The following is a 16,453-nucleotide window of genomic DNA, read 5'->3' as shown; positions in this document are numbered from 1 at the left end:
ATCATAGCATTCCAATCTTCTTTATAAATTCACCTTCCTTAAACTACTCTTCCAATAAATCTCCCATATTTGTGAGCCAATATCCGCTTCTCCTTTCACTCCAGAAGACTTATTTAAGACCATGGTTTGTTACAAGACCATTTACCAAGGTATCTGTAATATACACAATCTCTCTGGCTCTTTGTATTCAGCTCCTTCTCCATGTGCCTTTTAACATTCATCTGCAGGTTTCTTTTCAACCCCCATTTCAACATACCTCAACCTGAATGAATTCTCTTCCGGTTTAGCTCTTTCATGACTTCGTACTCTGATTAATGGTGACATAAGCCACCCCATCACTCACGTTAGAAACCTGGAAGATCTCCAAGCAGCTTCCTCTTTATCGCTTTATATCTCCAAGCCATCGAAAGTTCATATTGATTTTCATTCCCAAATATTTGTTCATTTCAACCTCCACTCTTCTCTAATACCATTGACCTTCTTTGGTTTTTCACTGATCTTACTACAAAAGCCTTCGAGCTGGTTTTTTTTTGTCATCCATTTTCTCTTTGCTAATCTAATTGCCATGATACTCCACAGTGTTCTGTTTAAAAATTTAAAAACGTGATCCCTTAAGCATCTAGTTTAAAATCCTTAGCTGCCTCCCCAGACTTGTAGGTGAGGCTCTGTGTGCATGGGGTTGTGATGCCGCATGTAGGCTGCAGTCAGTCCTGACAGCTCTGTCCCACAGACCTTCAAACTCTCCTCCACGGAGCTTCGTGCCTGTCAGCCTCATCTGAAAAGTAGTACACAACCAGTTTTCTTCATACCTAGATCTTCACCGCCTTACCACTCCTACTTTTCACAGCCCACATTTCTTAAAAAGAGTTAAAAATTATAATCCATTTTCTCTAGTTACTCAAGTTCTGCTCACTGACAAGTTTACCATAAAATGTAGCTGCTCTCACCGGGACTCCAAATAGGCCAGTCGTGGAATTCGGCAGTGACCGCTAAGTGTCTGGTTGCTTGACTTATCACTACGGACCACTCTTGTTTAACGTTTCAAGACCCACAGTTTTAGGAAACATTTCTTTGACTTTCTGTTTTACTCGTGTTTATTCTACTACATCTTGCAGTGGTCTATCTCAATCTCTCTCCCAAGTCTCTCTTTGTGGGTCAGTTCTTAAAATTGTTTTCTTTTCCAGGATTCTTTTCTTGGTCATCAGGTATCTTTCCAAGCCCTCTTGTTCTCAAGTATATTTCAAGCCCAGGACACTGAGGTCCCCAACATACAAAAACAGCATTACATTCATAATGACAACGTGGAGGAGGAAGGTTGTGTTTAATTTGAAAAAATACCTCAGGTGGTTCTGGCATGTCATCCTTCCCTGGTCAAGGTTCGTGTTCTTTCTGGCTGACCTCATTCCCCTCCCTCGTCCTTTACTAGCAGCTCTGTGCAGATGACTCACAATATTTTTATCTCAGTTCCAACTCCATATATTCAATAGCCTTTTGCCACCTCAAACTATAGGTCCTACTGGCACTTTTAACTCAGACTCTTCAAGTTGAATTCATTACTTTGTTCTCTCCAAACTGCTTATCATCCATAAGTATCCAAGCCAAAGCCTGGGGATCATTTCATCGTCTTTTCTTTTTATTATTCACCACATCCAGTGAAGCTTTTCGTCCAATCATTTCTCCTTCCTCAGTTACTCTCATTCCTTTCCATTCCTTTCTCTTCTCGTGGATATTCTCATTGTTTAGTCTTCTGTCTAGGCTATTATCATCTTGTCCTAATTACCATGCCTCCAGCTTTGCTTTCTGCAATCTATCCTCCATTTGTCTCCCAGAATAAAATTTTAAAATGCAGTTTTTAGCATGGTATTGCTCAGATTACAACTCTTTGAACTCCCATCATCTACAGGATAAAGTCCAAATTCCTTAGCCTGATGTTAGAGCTCCATTGTCAGCTCAGTAGAAACAAAGTTCACTGACTCAGTTTCATTTATTTATTTGACAAATATTTATTGAGTATCGCCAGGCAATATTTTAGACACGAGGTACTGTAAAAGAGAAAAAGAGACAGGAAGCTTCTAAGACTAATGGAATTTACATTCTAGTTCAGGGAGAAAATAAATACATAAACACACATACACACACACGAAGTGGTGAGTTCTATGTGAAAAAAATGAAAGCAGCGTGATATAATTGAGATTAAATGATTACTTTATGACAGGGTTGGGAGTCAGGAAAGGCATCAAACAGAAGGTGACTTTTAATATGATATCCAAATAAATGAAGCGAGCCAGAAGTCTTGGGAAGGGCATTTTCAGTGGAGGGAACAGCACTGCGCAGGTCCTAAGGCAGAAACAAATTTTCACATTTGAGGAACAGAGAGGAGAGCAGTGGGGTTGGTGTGTGTAGATTGAGTCCAAGACTAATGTGTCGGAGAAGTAAGGAGAGAAGAGATCGTGAGACTTTCTACAGCTTGCTAAGAAATTTGGATTTTACTTTTTTGGACTTTATTTCTAAGTCTGGCGCAAAATGGTAGCAGGAAGATGCGTTAGACAGATTTGTACCGTAGTAGTCATTGCGCTAAGAAATGTTTAGACTTGAAATATGTTTTTAAGATGCACTAGATGAATCTTGTTAATGGACTGTATAAGGGAGAGGAGAAGATGAGAAAAATTAAGCAAAACTTCTAGATTGGAAGTTTGGAAGATATTAAGTGAATCTCCAAGTATGAGATTCTGGGAAGTTGGAGGGCTCGCTATCGATTATGAACTACGGAGTATTTAGATGCCATTCACAACAAAAGGAATAAATGAGATCACTTGGGAAAAGCAGGTAAATCTAGAAAAGGACCTTCTACTAAATCTAATAATGGATGATACAATCTCAGCGGAATTAAAAAGGAATCGAGAATACGAGGGAAGCGGTGGAAATGGGAAAAGGGAACACTGGGTTCAAGGTCTAAGCTGAGGAACCGCTGGTGTCGCAGCATCTGAGTAGGTGAGCTGGAAGGGCTGGAGGTGGTAACCAGGGAGTGAACGACTCGCAGCAAAGGGTCCAGAAACGGCACACTGCTTGTGACGACAAGCCTGAGAGAGCACCATGGCGATGCCTGGCTAAGATAAGATGAGGCGTAAGCTCACGGAAAGTAAGAAAATCAAGAAATTACGAGACTAAAATCTGCCCGCTGTTTTCTATTGCTATTTGTACCTTCAACTCTAGCCATGCAAACCAGTTTTTCGTTCCTTGAAAAACGGCTTTGCGTTTCACATCTCTGTCCCTTTTTTCGTGATTTTCTCTCTTTTAAAACCCTATTTCAGGCCCCAGGAACACATTTACCTTTTTCCTTACCTTGATCAAACATCTCCTATTCTCTGCAGCCTTCTCAGACCCCAGCCCATGCCACTTCCTCAAGGAAACTAGTCGGTTCCTCATTTTTCGCTCTGTATGTATCTCAGTTGTGGCACATATTATTAGAATTATTTATTACACCTGTATCTCACACTAGATTTTCAGTTCCTTGAAGGCAGACAACAAACCTTATTGCGTTTTACAGCCTCAGCACTTAGCAGTGCGGCACATAGTAGTAGTTTTAGCAATGTTAGTTGAACATACTCATTCAGGAGCATTTGCCAATATTAGTGTTGACTGGCTTTGAAATGGATAAGGTATTAGGTGATGTACTGGGGACAGAAAAAAAAAGAAGGGAATGTATTTCACCATGCAATTATATTAAATATATCAGAATACAGTAGCATACTTTCGATATCGAAATGTACATCCCTAATTTTATAATTTAGGAAAGAAATCTCAAAAATGAGTAATGTAGTACTTTTTTTGTCCAGTACAGTCTGTTCATCTACAAAAAGTGGATCTTGATCTTTCATGTGTTTCATGTTCTAACTGGCTCTCTACTTATCTTTGACTACTTGATGCTTACTTTATATGTTTATTTGTCAGGGTGTGTAACATTAGCTGCTATGATATACCACTTCCTAAATTTCAGTAATTTCATAAATTTTAGTTTTATTCCTTGCTCATATCCAGTCTCATGTGACTTAGATTTGTACAGTCATCCCAAGACAAGGATCCTTCAATTGTATGGCTCCTATACCTTTTACAGCTTTAGAATTCACCACTAAATTCCATACAATTAGCAAACAATGAGAAAAAATGGAAGAATGACAAAGACTTTGTAGAAATTAATCCTAGAAATGATGTATAACACCTGTGTCCATGTTCTATTGGCTAAAACTCAGCATTATTAAAAATACGTTATATCATGTATTTGTTAATTTGACTATTTTTCTTTACTTATTTAACAAACATTTACTGCACATTTATAATACACCAGGAACCGAGAAAGCATTCAGGATTCAGACATAAATTGAGTAGAATCATCTTTGGCCCAATATATTCTCTAGTAGGAGAATTAGAATCTGAACAATTTTTTAAATTAATTTGTAATTAAAAATAACATTAAAGGAAAACTCAGGCTATTTTGGAAGATAATAACATGATGCAGAGAGTTTAGATAAGTTGGTTAAGGAAAACCTCCCAGAAGAAGTTGCATATAAGTTACAACATGAAATATAAATATGAATAAGCCAAAACGAGATCATCCAAGGCAGAGAACACAGCACATGCAAAGGTCTTTGGGAGAACTGGAAGTACCAAAAGATGACCAGTGTGGCTTAGTGGAGAGTATAGGTATGATGGGGGATGTATGACGGGTTGGTGCAATATGAGGCTGGAGAAGGAGCAGGTCTTGAGAAAAAACAGGAAGTCTTATTTTTAAATTTAGATTTTATCCTAGGAAAAATTAAAGGTCCTTGAAGGGTTTCAAACAAGAGCTTCAGGTGATCAGAACACTATGACTGCCATATGGAAAATGAATTGGCTATGGGAAGTAGAGGACATGTGGAAACAGAGGATGAAGGCTATTGTAGTGGCCTAGGTAAATGATGACATGGTTTAGACTGGGGCTGTGGCAGTAAAGATGGAGATATATCATGGTTACTTAAGATATTTCTAATTTAAGACATATTCTGGCTATGAAATGGGCCATACTTAAAGTCAATAAGTCATGTAAATCCTTGACATGAAAGGCACCTTTAGAAATAAATGTAAAGCATTATCATAAAACTAACTATATTAGTAGATATTAGACTATGTTATTAGACATATTAAACTATATTAGACTTATATAAAAGACACTGTGGCCCTACATACCTGCAACATGATCTTTTGGTTATTGCTGTCCTTCTAACAATTCTCATGAAAGAGCGATGTCAAGAAACACTGTCTCTAAATCCAAAAAAAATCCTGTTAGATCTGAGTACAATGACGTATCCTAAACGGATCTCTCAGAATGGCACAAGCCCATGAAAATATCATAGTTGAGAGTTTGAACAACAACAACAAAAAAGTCAACCATATGGGCTTGGGATTTGAATCTGTGTTTTTAGTGACATTTGAAGGTGAAATTTTCCCCTGGAGCTTCAGATGCTTAGAAAGCTGCTTCCGTGGCCCCATTTAGCAGCTATTGCAAAAGGCGTCCAGGTGAGTCCCGTGACAGTCTCAGGGAATCCTTTGAAGGATCAACTAGTCCACAGCACCAGAGGAGGCCACTTTGCCTTTGGCATTTTCAGAATTTCAGGGACAGAGGACAACATATTGTTTTATTACCTTAGCTTAATATATGAGAATCCCGAACGCTTCAGTTTGTGAGGTGAAGTAAGCCAGTCACAAAAAGGTAAATACTGTATAATTCCACTTCTAGAATGTATCTAGGGTATTCAGATTCGAAAACATAGAAATTAGAATGGCGGTTGTCAGGAGCTAGAGAAAGTTGCTGTTTATTGTGCATAGAGTTTCAGTTGTACAAAATGAAAATTTTTAGAGACTAGCTACACAATAATGTGACTATACTTAACATCGCTAAACTGCACACCGAGAAATGGCTAAGATAAATTTTATGTTATGTGTTTTTTACTGCAACTCTAAAAAATCAACTACATTCAAAACTTTTTAAAATTTTAAATAAAAGTTTGTAAATATATTAAAAATAAATATTAAAAAGAGAAATAGTTACGGTAAAAGTTTCAATTCCTCAATGGATAATTTATAAAATATGAGCATGACAACATAGGTAGATTTTGTGGTATCATTTTCACTTTTTTATATTGTCATCCTAAAAAACAACCATGCTTGTTCAAAAATATTTCTCAGTAACATCAATGGATCCTAAATTCTTCGTTTTATGAATCTCAATTCTGATATCATTCTAGAGTAGATATTCAGAGATGGTTTTTCAGCCAATGCAGTGTTCTATTCATTATGTAATTTTTTTAGTCTTACATTTTTTTATTTGGAAAATAACTTTGGAAATCTGGCCTGTGTTCAATATAAAATATTTATCAGGCAGTTTGGCACAGGAAGCTAAGGAAGAAAAGTTGTAAAGTTCTAAATTAGGGTCAGAGATAGGGAAACTGCCCTTGCTTTTGACTCATCTCTGAAAATTATCCTCTGCCACAAGATTCTGTTTAAAACTACATATTTAAAGTCTTCTAAACTGCCTTTAAAGTCTTTACAATCTTCCCATTTGTTTTCAGTTCCTTCCCACCGTTTTCTAATCTCTGAATTCATGAATTAATGAATTCTCATTCATTCCAAGTTCATTCGAAGATGTGTATTGCTAGCTGACCAAGACAAAGCACCGTCCTCTGTAGAGCCACCATGACATTTTCACTGAAGGGCATCCTTTGGCTCTGTGGGCAGGTTTTGGTTGTTTTTTTTTGTTTCTTTTTTGTTTGTTTGTTTATTTAAAACTCAGACTTAGATATGCTCAGATGGCAACAAAGCAGAATCTAGGATTAAGATGAGGGTAGTGATGTACTTGTTTCAGATGCAAAGTCTCCAAAATACGCAGTAATCAAAAGAAATAAAACTTTACCGCAATATTTTTGAAAATCCATGTTGAACGAAATATCAGAATTTTAAATTAAGACGAGCTGTTCTTGTTTGTTTTACGACCGTGAGTTACTGGGGAGAGAGCGAGAAGTCATTTCCAATTGGCCCCCCATTCCGGGTCACTGGCTGTCATCACTGGAGAGGTTTATGAGAGTTGACAATTGTGAACAAACTGCCCAATGCAAGAGTTTTATTTATAGTCATCATTTTGATTGTGGAGCTTTTATTAACTTTTTCCACTTGGCTCAGATTATGGGAGGATATTTCGATAAGGATATTTAAGGCATAGCTTTTTCCTTTTGCGGCAGCTCCCCTGTGATTTGGCAGGGCACTGAGGGACGGAATCCTACTTAGCCTACATCTCAGCAGCTTATGGTGGGAGAGCAGTGTGAGGCGGGGAGGCTTCTTCTTGGGGCTTTCTCCGGGAATGTTCCCCACTATAGGGATTGAACCAAATGGAGTCTCATCAATTCTTGGCCATTCTTGACCAAATTTTTTTTCCCAGTTTTTGACATTTTGTCTCCAAGTCAGCAACACCTCACAATATCATTGCTCAAAATGGAAAATGGACTCAAAGCTAAATAACTTCATCTTAAAAATTCAACGTCATATCCTTTCAGAAAATAGTATTTAAATTCTCAGTAACTGATTTGTATTGGGTAAGAAGACATGGTGCTCTTTAAAGAGACGGAGCAGTCAAAAATTGTCCTTCAAACAACCTTTGCTTTCATTTTCCACTGATACCTGCTCTATTGTGTTGGTCCCCAAGTACCAACACTAGACTTAGGTGTATTTCTTCAGTGGGGGATATTAGCTGGTACTCATAGCCACACTATCAAAAAATCTCCGTAGCTGGCTTTGCCATGGTTCCTCAAATGTTTATCTAACCAAGTCCTTCAGGTTTAAGGACATTTGTTTTTTTTAAAAGCTTAAAATGCAAATGTTATCCTGGAAGGTTAAGAAAAGCTGATGTCAACCATTAACCTTAAAATCAACAATTAACAGCTCAATCCAAATGAGTTTATAATGTTTTCTTTAATAATAAATGGACCAGTGGTTGTTGAATTTTCTGAGTTACTAGTACCGGAATTTGGGGTGACATTGAAGGGATTAAAAGGTGAATGCCAATTCTTTTAAGAGCAATTTTTAATACATTCCATTAAAACCCTATTCGCTTGGCATTGTTTTTGTACTATTTGAAGGTTTGAGTAGAAATGTTTATTTCCCTGACTTTGTCTTATGAAATAAAATACAAACACAAAGGAGTTAAAAATTCCCAAGGTTGTAGTAAAAAGGGATCCTTTCGATGGCATCGGCTGACTTCTGACCTAAAGGAACACGTTCCATTCCATCCCACCAACGAATCTCAGATTCAGACTGTTTTTTCCTGGCAGACATCACAATATATAGTATAAATTCCCAGTTGTTGCAAAAATAAATTTTTCATGTTAACCAAAATATATTGGCAAAACTAAGTATTGTTTCAGATCCTAATGAAACTAACTAGAATGAACCCTGAACTCTTCTAGGGCAGGAAACTGTCTTGTCACCTTCATCAACTAGAACTCTACACAGTGCTTGACAGACACTCAAGAATGATCTCTTGGCTTGTACAGTACTGGGTCCTGAGGGTAAGCGTCCCATGGTAGAGAAGTTTACTGGAGATAAAAGGTTAAGAAAGTCTATTGCTCGAGATGGTGGGTTAGTGGTGGTGGTAGACACCCTGGGTTTTATATTTTTTAGTGAGAAGAACTAATAAAAAAAAGATAGATGGAAGGGTCAATATGCACATGCAAAGGGCAAGGATGGAAGAATACAGGAAAGCAACTTTCTTTACTTTATGATTTTACTCATATACAATTTCTTTTGTAAAGTTAACAGGAGGTTAAAATGGGGGCTCTTCCTGACTTAGCTTGAATGAGGTCCCAAGAAAATGGGTAAGAATCTGTTGCATAATTCTTGCATCTCTTCATTTACCTTAAGAGGGGTTGGAAAGAGAATAAACTAAAGGACTGACTTGGGAGAGAGGATGGTGGTACCCCGTCTGTTCTAAGAATAGTAAAAGATGACCACATGACTCAGAAAGTTAAATGCATGTGAAATGTGGGCTTGGTTTGACTCATTCTTTGTTGTTGTTGTTTTTAATGCCTACAGCACCTGGTTCTCCTAGGTGGTCTCCCATCCAAGTACTAAACAGGCCCAACCCTGCTTAGCTTCCGAGATCAGACAAGATCGAATATGTTCAGGGTGGCATTGCCGTAGACTTGGTTTGATTCATGACTGAGAAAGGCACGCCAGCCTGCAGTGGCTGCCCTAGGGTGGACCTGCTTGCACTCAAGCAAAGATGCGTATGTGTCTTACTTACATATGCTACAGAGAGAAGGTGGAGGCCTCAAGTCCTTCTAACAAGGCCAACTAGATGGCCAGGGAGCCCAGCAGAAGATAGACATGGATGCCATATTTCTGGATGTCGCTAAGCTTTGCAACCTACTGTTGTAATTAGAGATGCATCTGCCCAGTTCAAGGGGACTGCGGGAGTGGGAGCCACTGCATAGCCATGCAAAAGACTCTTAAGGAAAAAAGTCAACCCTAATTTGTTAAACTCAGAAAACCTGAAGCCTGCTAAAGAGGAGCCCAGCTCAAGTAAGACTTTGTCTCTCCCACTGCTGTGATCGGAAAGACAGACCCTGGCTGGTGAGCTCTTGAAGGGAGAGGAAAGACGCACTACAAAAAATAGGGAGGGAATCAGATGCCTCCCAAATCCTGCCTGCCCTGCCCTTTTCCCTTTGTAGGTTTCCAATCAGAAGTAGGACCAAGCCAGGAAGGAAGAAAATTGGTTATTTGATGGCATAACAAGCTATAGTTTTAATTAATATATCTTGAACAGAAGAACATTCTATTTTCTAAACCGAAACTGTGTGATATAAAGTGACTATAGGATCAAAAGTGAGTAGCAAATTCATGGACTTTTTGGAGTTTTCATTTAGGGCAAGATAAGATTACTGCCAGTGATTAAATTTTTAAAATACAAGTGAGCAACTAACCAGACAGATGAAGTAAAATTGCATCTGAGCTCATCATGAGTTGTACTCAAGACTACTATTAGCTGGTGGCAATCACATTTAATGTTATTATAATAACTCCTTTCTCTCACCTTGCTGTTATGACCTATGCCCCTCCACCTACTTCTCAAGGTGAGTTGACACAGCCCTTTCTGGTGTTATACTGGAGAAGCCAAGTACGGTATGGGCTTCTGACCTCAGGTGTGAATATGAGGGATAAACAGGCATCTCTGCAAATGAAAACACAGTCTCCTTCCTCCCCTTTCCCTCACGTGCTGCAGGGCCTCCTCTTCAAAGGCCAAGCTGCCTAGCATATCAGACTGGCAGGGAATGTCATCTGCACACCGCCAGCAGTGATCATGAGCTAAGACCTCGGCAGCAGACCATGTCAACCGTCTGGCTCCTGCAGGATTTCATGACACTCTCCCCATCGGGCACCGGAGCTGGCTTTGCTTCACGGGAGATGCGTTTTCCACATCCGGATGACGAGACTCTCCTGTAAAGCCATTGCCCAATACTACTCTGGAATCCCAGCACCTGTTTATTTAGAAGCCTGGGTGGCTCACTCACCGACCACAGGCCAGTGGCATTTCCACCTTTCAGTAGCCCGGCCTTCTGAGAGGACTTTGTGGAAACAGAGTAGAGTCCTCAGGGAAAAGCGCTCAAGGTTAGCGCTGTCCACTCTGCTCTAACTCTGATGACATTCTTTAACTCCTGTGTTACTGGGGTCAAGGGCACCAGCTCCGTGCTCACAACAAAATTCCTATCTGACTCCGCTGCTCTACCACATTGGGGCTGCAAGTCTGATTCTCTGATGATCACATTCACGGCCTCCCATACCTTTCAACAGAAACCTGCCCCCCAAAGTGATCCTCTTATGAATGAGTGGTGTCCCTGTGATATTTTCTTTAAATAATGTTCTGTATTATAAATCAGATTATCTTAAGATGGACCAAATGCTAAAGCATACACAAGGCCCTCAACTCAGGGCGTAAGGAACTCACCTGGATGCAAGTGAGTCGTGGACTCGACAGCAACAGGAAAAGTGGACGGTTTAGAACCAGTTCTTAGAGAACAAGCGCTTGGTGATTTCATGCTCAAAGACACCCCGTTTTTACAACCCCTGGAAGACACTGGCTTTGTGTGTGAAATGACATTTGGCATCATGCCTTTGGAGATTTCAAAGTACTCTCAAGTTGTAGAGATTCCAGTCACGTGGGTACAGATTCAAACTGTGAAACTGTGTGTTTAGAAAAGAGGAGGATAAGCTATAAGACGAATAAGGTCCGAGGATCTAATATATAACATGGAGACGATAGTTGCTAATGCTGTGTGTATAATCGATATTTGCTGAGAGAGTGAAACTGAAATGTTCGCACCAAAAAAAAAAAAAAAAAAAGCAGTAAAAAAAAAGTCGAAAGATAAATGATATGTGAAGTGATGAATGTGTTAATTAATTAGATGGGAGGAATTCTTTCACAGTGTACTTGTATATCAAATCCTCGTGATGTATACTTTAAGTATCTTAACATTTTATTTGTTAATTATATCTTGATAATAAAAACAATAAAAACCATGAAGAAATTTCTTAAATAAATTGAAAAAAAAAAAGGAAAGAAAAGAGGGGACATCGAGGTCTCCCACCTTAGTCACAGCCATTGTCTTGGGTCCTTTGAGTATGTGCTCAAAAGTCACATTAGTGAGGTCTTTACTGCTATTTCGTGTAAAATTATAACCCTTCTATCACTTTCTGTGTCTTCAGTGCTTTGGGTTTTTTTTTTTCTCTTTAGCTCTTATTGCTATTTAACCTTTTTTTTTCTTTTACTGATATAGTTCGCTTGTCTGTCTCCTTGTACTAAATTGTTACCTACACGAGGCAGAGATTTTTGTCTGTTTTGTTCACTGTTGAATTTTTGCTCCCTAGAAAATGCTTGGCACATACAAGATGTTCGGTAAGCAAAGGAAACAATCAACAAAATAAAAATGCAACCTACAGCACTGGAGATAATATTTCCAAACCACACATCTGATAAGAGGTTAATTTCCAAATGTATAAGGAACTCATACAACTCAATACCACAAATAATCCAATTAAAAAATGGGCAAACACCCAGATAGAACTTCCCCTCACCCCAAAGAACACATACAAATAGCCAACAGGTACATGAAAAGGTGCCAGACATCAGGGAAATGCAAATCAAAACCACAATGAGACATCCTCTCACACCTGTTAGGATGGCTATTCTATAAAAGACAAGAGATAACAAACAAGCGCTGGTGAGGATGTGGAGGAAAGAAATCCTTGCGCATTGTTGGTGGAAATATAAATTGGTACAGACACTATGGAAAACAATATGGAGGTTCCTCAAAAATTTAAAAATAGAACTATTACATGATCCAGCAATCCTACTTCTGGGTTTCTATCTAAAGGAGATGAAAATAGGATATTAAAGAGATATCTGCAGTCCCATGTTCTCTGTGGTGTTATTCACAAGAGCCAAGATACGGAAACAATCTAAGTGTCTGTCAATGGTTGAATGGATAAAGATGAGATATATACAAAGAGACATTATCCAACCATAAAAAGAAGGGAATCCTGCCATTTTTGACAACATTAAGAACCTGAGGGACGTCATACCAAGTGAAATAAGCCAGATAAAGAGCTGCTTTATGATTTCCCTTAGATGTAGAATCCAAAAGAAAAAAAAGTTAAACTCATAGAAACAGAGAGTAAAATGTTGGGGGAGGGGTGGAAGTAGAACAAATAGGGGTAATATTAGTCAAAGAGTACAAACTTTCAGTATAAAATGAATAAGATCTGAGAATCTAATGTACAACGTGTTGACTGTAATTAATAATACTGTATTACATCCTTGAAATTTACTGAGATAGTAGATCTTAAGTCTTCTCACCAAAAAACAACAATAAAAACTGTGTGAGATGATGGATGTGTTAATAAGCTTGATTGTAATAATTTTATAATGCGTGTATATATACCAAATCATTACATTGTACACATTAGACATATACAATTTTATTTGTCAATTATTCTTTAATAAGATTGGAAAAAATAAAATACAATAAAATAAATATTTTTTGAATGGATGAGTATCATGAGGAATGTGAATACTTATTTGTCATACAACTACTTTTTTGGACATTCATCACATCATATTCATAGCTTTGATGGTCTAATGAATATCAGTATGGTTTAAAGCTTTAAAAATAAAATATCCTCCAAGCTACTGATATAATCATCCAAAGAAATAGAATACGAGGTGTCAGAGACACTTGGATTAGAGACACATTGATAATTCTGAAGATCCTAATTCTCAAAGCTGACTAAAATACATTAAACACATTTTTGCTTTTCATAAATCAGAACAATGATTTTGTGAAGAGTGAAATCAGGTCTAGACTCGTGTACTGCTTCGTGAGGAGTGAACGCTCAGATACCCCTCGCTGTAGTCTGTCACATGTGGCACTTCTAACTGAAGACTTCACAGGACAAAAGTGCTGCTTTTAGAAATTATTTAGTTTTACGTTTCAATTTGAATATTTTAAATTTCCTCACTTTGACATAAGAAAATTTGCAAAGAAATCTATAAGAAAAAAAAAGAAAGAAAGAATTCTGGATGGAGAGCTAGATGAGAGGCGCAGAGGACAAGCTAGGCGATTTCTGGCAATCACTTTGTCAGGAACCATAGGTAGCATAAAGGTTACAGTCAAGTAATCCAATTAACGCTCCAAGAAGGTATGAATGCATTTAGCGCTAAAGGATTTGGGGCTTCAAATACATATTTTATAACTATTGACGTGAGAAAGTCTAAAGTAGAGTGTTTATAAGAGTTTATTTGAGCCAAACTGACGACATACGCCAGGGAACAAGACCTCAAACGCTCTGGAGAATAACAGTTTTTCAGCTTCTTTCATGCATTTGAGATTAAAGAGGGAACCTAAGGGAGATCCCGTGGAGGTGGGAGAAAGCAAGGCGGGAATTGGATTACAGGATAGTTAACAAGATTTCGTGCTCTTTGGAGGGTTAATATCCCTTCCAGGGGTATTACTTCTAGCATTTCGAAGGTGTGTTAACCTAGATGCACAAGCACAGTGCACAGGGCTTAAAACCTCTCACTAAAGAAATCATGGGCCTGGGCGTGACTACCCACTATGTTAGGAATTATGATCCGATCATCTTGTGAGCTGACTTTCCCTAGGACCCCTTTTTTTCTGTCCACATAACTTTAGCTAAATCTTAAATTATACGAATCCCTCAAATGTCAAATGAGGCATATCTAATTCGTAATCATAGTCTGTCATCCACTCAACTTCATCAAAGTTTGAATTTTCAAATAAAAAAGAAAACATTTATTTTGCTATCATCTTTCTGACCGAATTAGCTCCGTGTACCATATAGAACTAGTTTTCCATCTACGCATGGGGATTTGACTTGGTGTTCTTTCTTATGACTGCTGTTTTGCTGATTTTTTTTTTTTAATGTAAGTCCCAAAACGAAATATTCTAAGGAGTCAAAAAAGTTTTGCTTTTAAAAATGCTTAAATTTTTTTTTTTTTTAATTTAAAAATCCTTGAGTGGGGATTCTCCGTTCTTTTTAGGGAGACACAGGGGCTGATATATTTTATTCACAAATGAAATGCTAGTGTAAACAAACACATGTTCGATCTGTGCCCCGGAGCTGGCATAGCTAAAGGAAAAGGAGCATCCCTTGCCATCATCTGAGTCCCTACCCAAACCCAACCATCAAAGCAGAAAATTTACACACTCCAAAAGAGAACTGCGATAAGTGAAAAGCTCTTCGGATATTTGTTTTTAAAAGCCTCTGAGAGCACATCGAATTTGGATCATAAAGGCAGAGCTCAATTTTTGCTTTTGATTTTTCCCAGTTTTGCATATTTTAAAAATGTTCTTTCACCACCTCCATGTGCAGAAGGCGATGAGCCTGCTTTGTTTCCCAGCTGACCCATTCAGAGCAAGTTAGTTACACCCATTTAATCACCCCCCCACCAACACACACACACACACACACACACACACACACTTTCGGGTAGTCCCAGGGAGCCCTCCTATGAGCTGGGAACTGATATAGAGACTTCTACTTTTTTATTGAGACTTCAACCCTTAAGTGCCACAAGGCACCCTTTCTTATTAAAGAACGAATGCATGGAAGTTGTTAAAAACAAATCATTTTCCATTAGGAAAAGTTACATGATTGAAGAAGAGAAGAGCACATTGCTGTAATTACCAGTACATTAAGCAGGGAATGAACAGCTGTGTGAACTTGGAGTTGGTAGAATAACAGCCATGGAGCCAGCTTCCCCATATGGTCCAAGGGGGGAGGCGGGTCTTCTAGCTGCTTGGGGATTGGCGAGGTGAGGAGGGGCACACTTGAATCCCACTCAAGTGAGAAACTCAGGCCAAGAAATGTCTGGCTTTCCGACCCAAACTCAGCTTCCTCTGTGCTGCAGTGGGAAAATCCCCCTGGCCTCCATAACAAAAGTCTCTAAAATCAATGTTGTTTTTTCCTAAAGAGAGCAAAATGTGAGCGTTTTCAGACTTTTGGCTACACAGCTCCTAAAAGAAAAGATGACCTCAGAAAGACTGAATTACTTCCTCGCTTTCTTGGGGTGTGGCTGTTACTCAGAGTGATTGATATCACTTCATAAACACTCAATTCGATCTAGAGTTTGCCTTCTCTCCCAATTAGAAATAGGTCTGGCCAACAGCGACGGGTCCCCAACACCAGGTATTAGCCTCAATCTGTTTCAGGGAAAAGCATTACTGCCTTCTAATTGGCATTCCCTTCAGAATTTGGCAAATCTGGTAAAAGCAGATTGGCACTGTGGTAACCTTTCATTATCAATGCAAATCCTAACAGAAAAGCATTCCATTCTTCTTACATCGTATGTCATAAATTAAACACAATAAATTTTATTGTGAAACCTCCTCGGAAGACAATCCTGAATAGATGAGGCAGAAAATGCTTGCATTATACTAAACAGAGCTAAAATTTGATAGTTGCTGGAAGGGTTGGCTATAAGGAATCTAGCTATTTACAGGGGGAAATACCAAATGGGCTACATCATTTGCAAGGAGATGTTTTTGTAAGTACCATGTCCAAAACCATTCAAGTTTCAGCTATATGAAAGCCGTTATCACAGAGGATGGTGGCCAGCTGTTCTTCATTGCCACTGAAACAGAATGAGAAATAATGGCATTAAAATGGAATTGGAGGAATTCGAGCTTCCTGAAAATCTGAGTTAGTTAACAGGAGAGGGATCCACTCCAGGGAGTTATATAATAGACGCCTTTCATTAGCTGCAGCTTTTTTTTTTTTTTTTTTAATGAAAAGAGGCACTTTTAAGACAGTTTAGGTTCAGTTTTGTCCATCAGTAAAATGATAAATTTGA

General features: G+C 38.5%; 1 pseudogene; it reads right to left on the bottom strand.

Moving 5' to 3' along the window:
* Positions 1–9,108: 9,108 nt before the first annotated feature.
* LOC112475463 lies at positions 9,109–9,227 on the bottom strand (annotated as a pseudogene).
* Between the last annotated feature and the right edge of the window lie 7,226 nt (positions 9,228–16,453).

The sequence above is a fragment of the Pteropus alecto genome, unplaced genomic scaffold (genome assembly GCF_000325575.1).
Source record: "Pteropus alecto unplaced genomic scaffold, ASM32557v1 scaffold110, whole genome shotgun sequence".
Lineage (NCBI taxonomy): Eukaryota > Metazoa > Chordata > Mammalia > Chiroptera > Pteropodidae > Pteropus > Pteropus alecto.
Note: the sequence above shows the minus strand (reverse complement) of the source record. Positions and strands in the feature narration are given on the sequence as shown.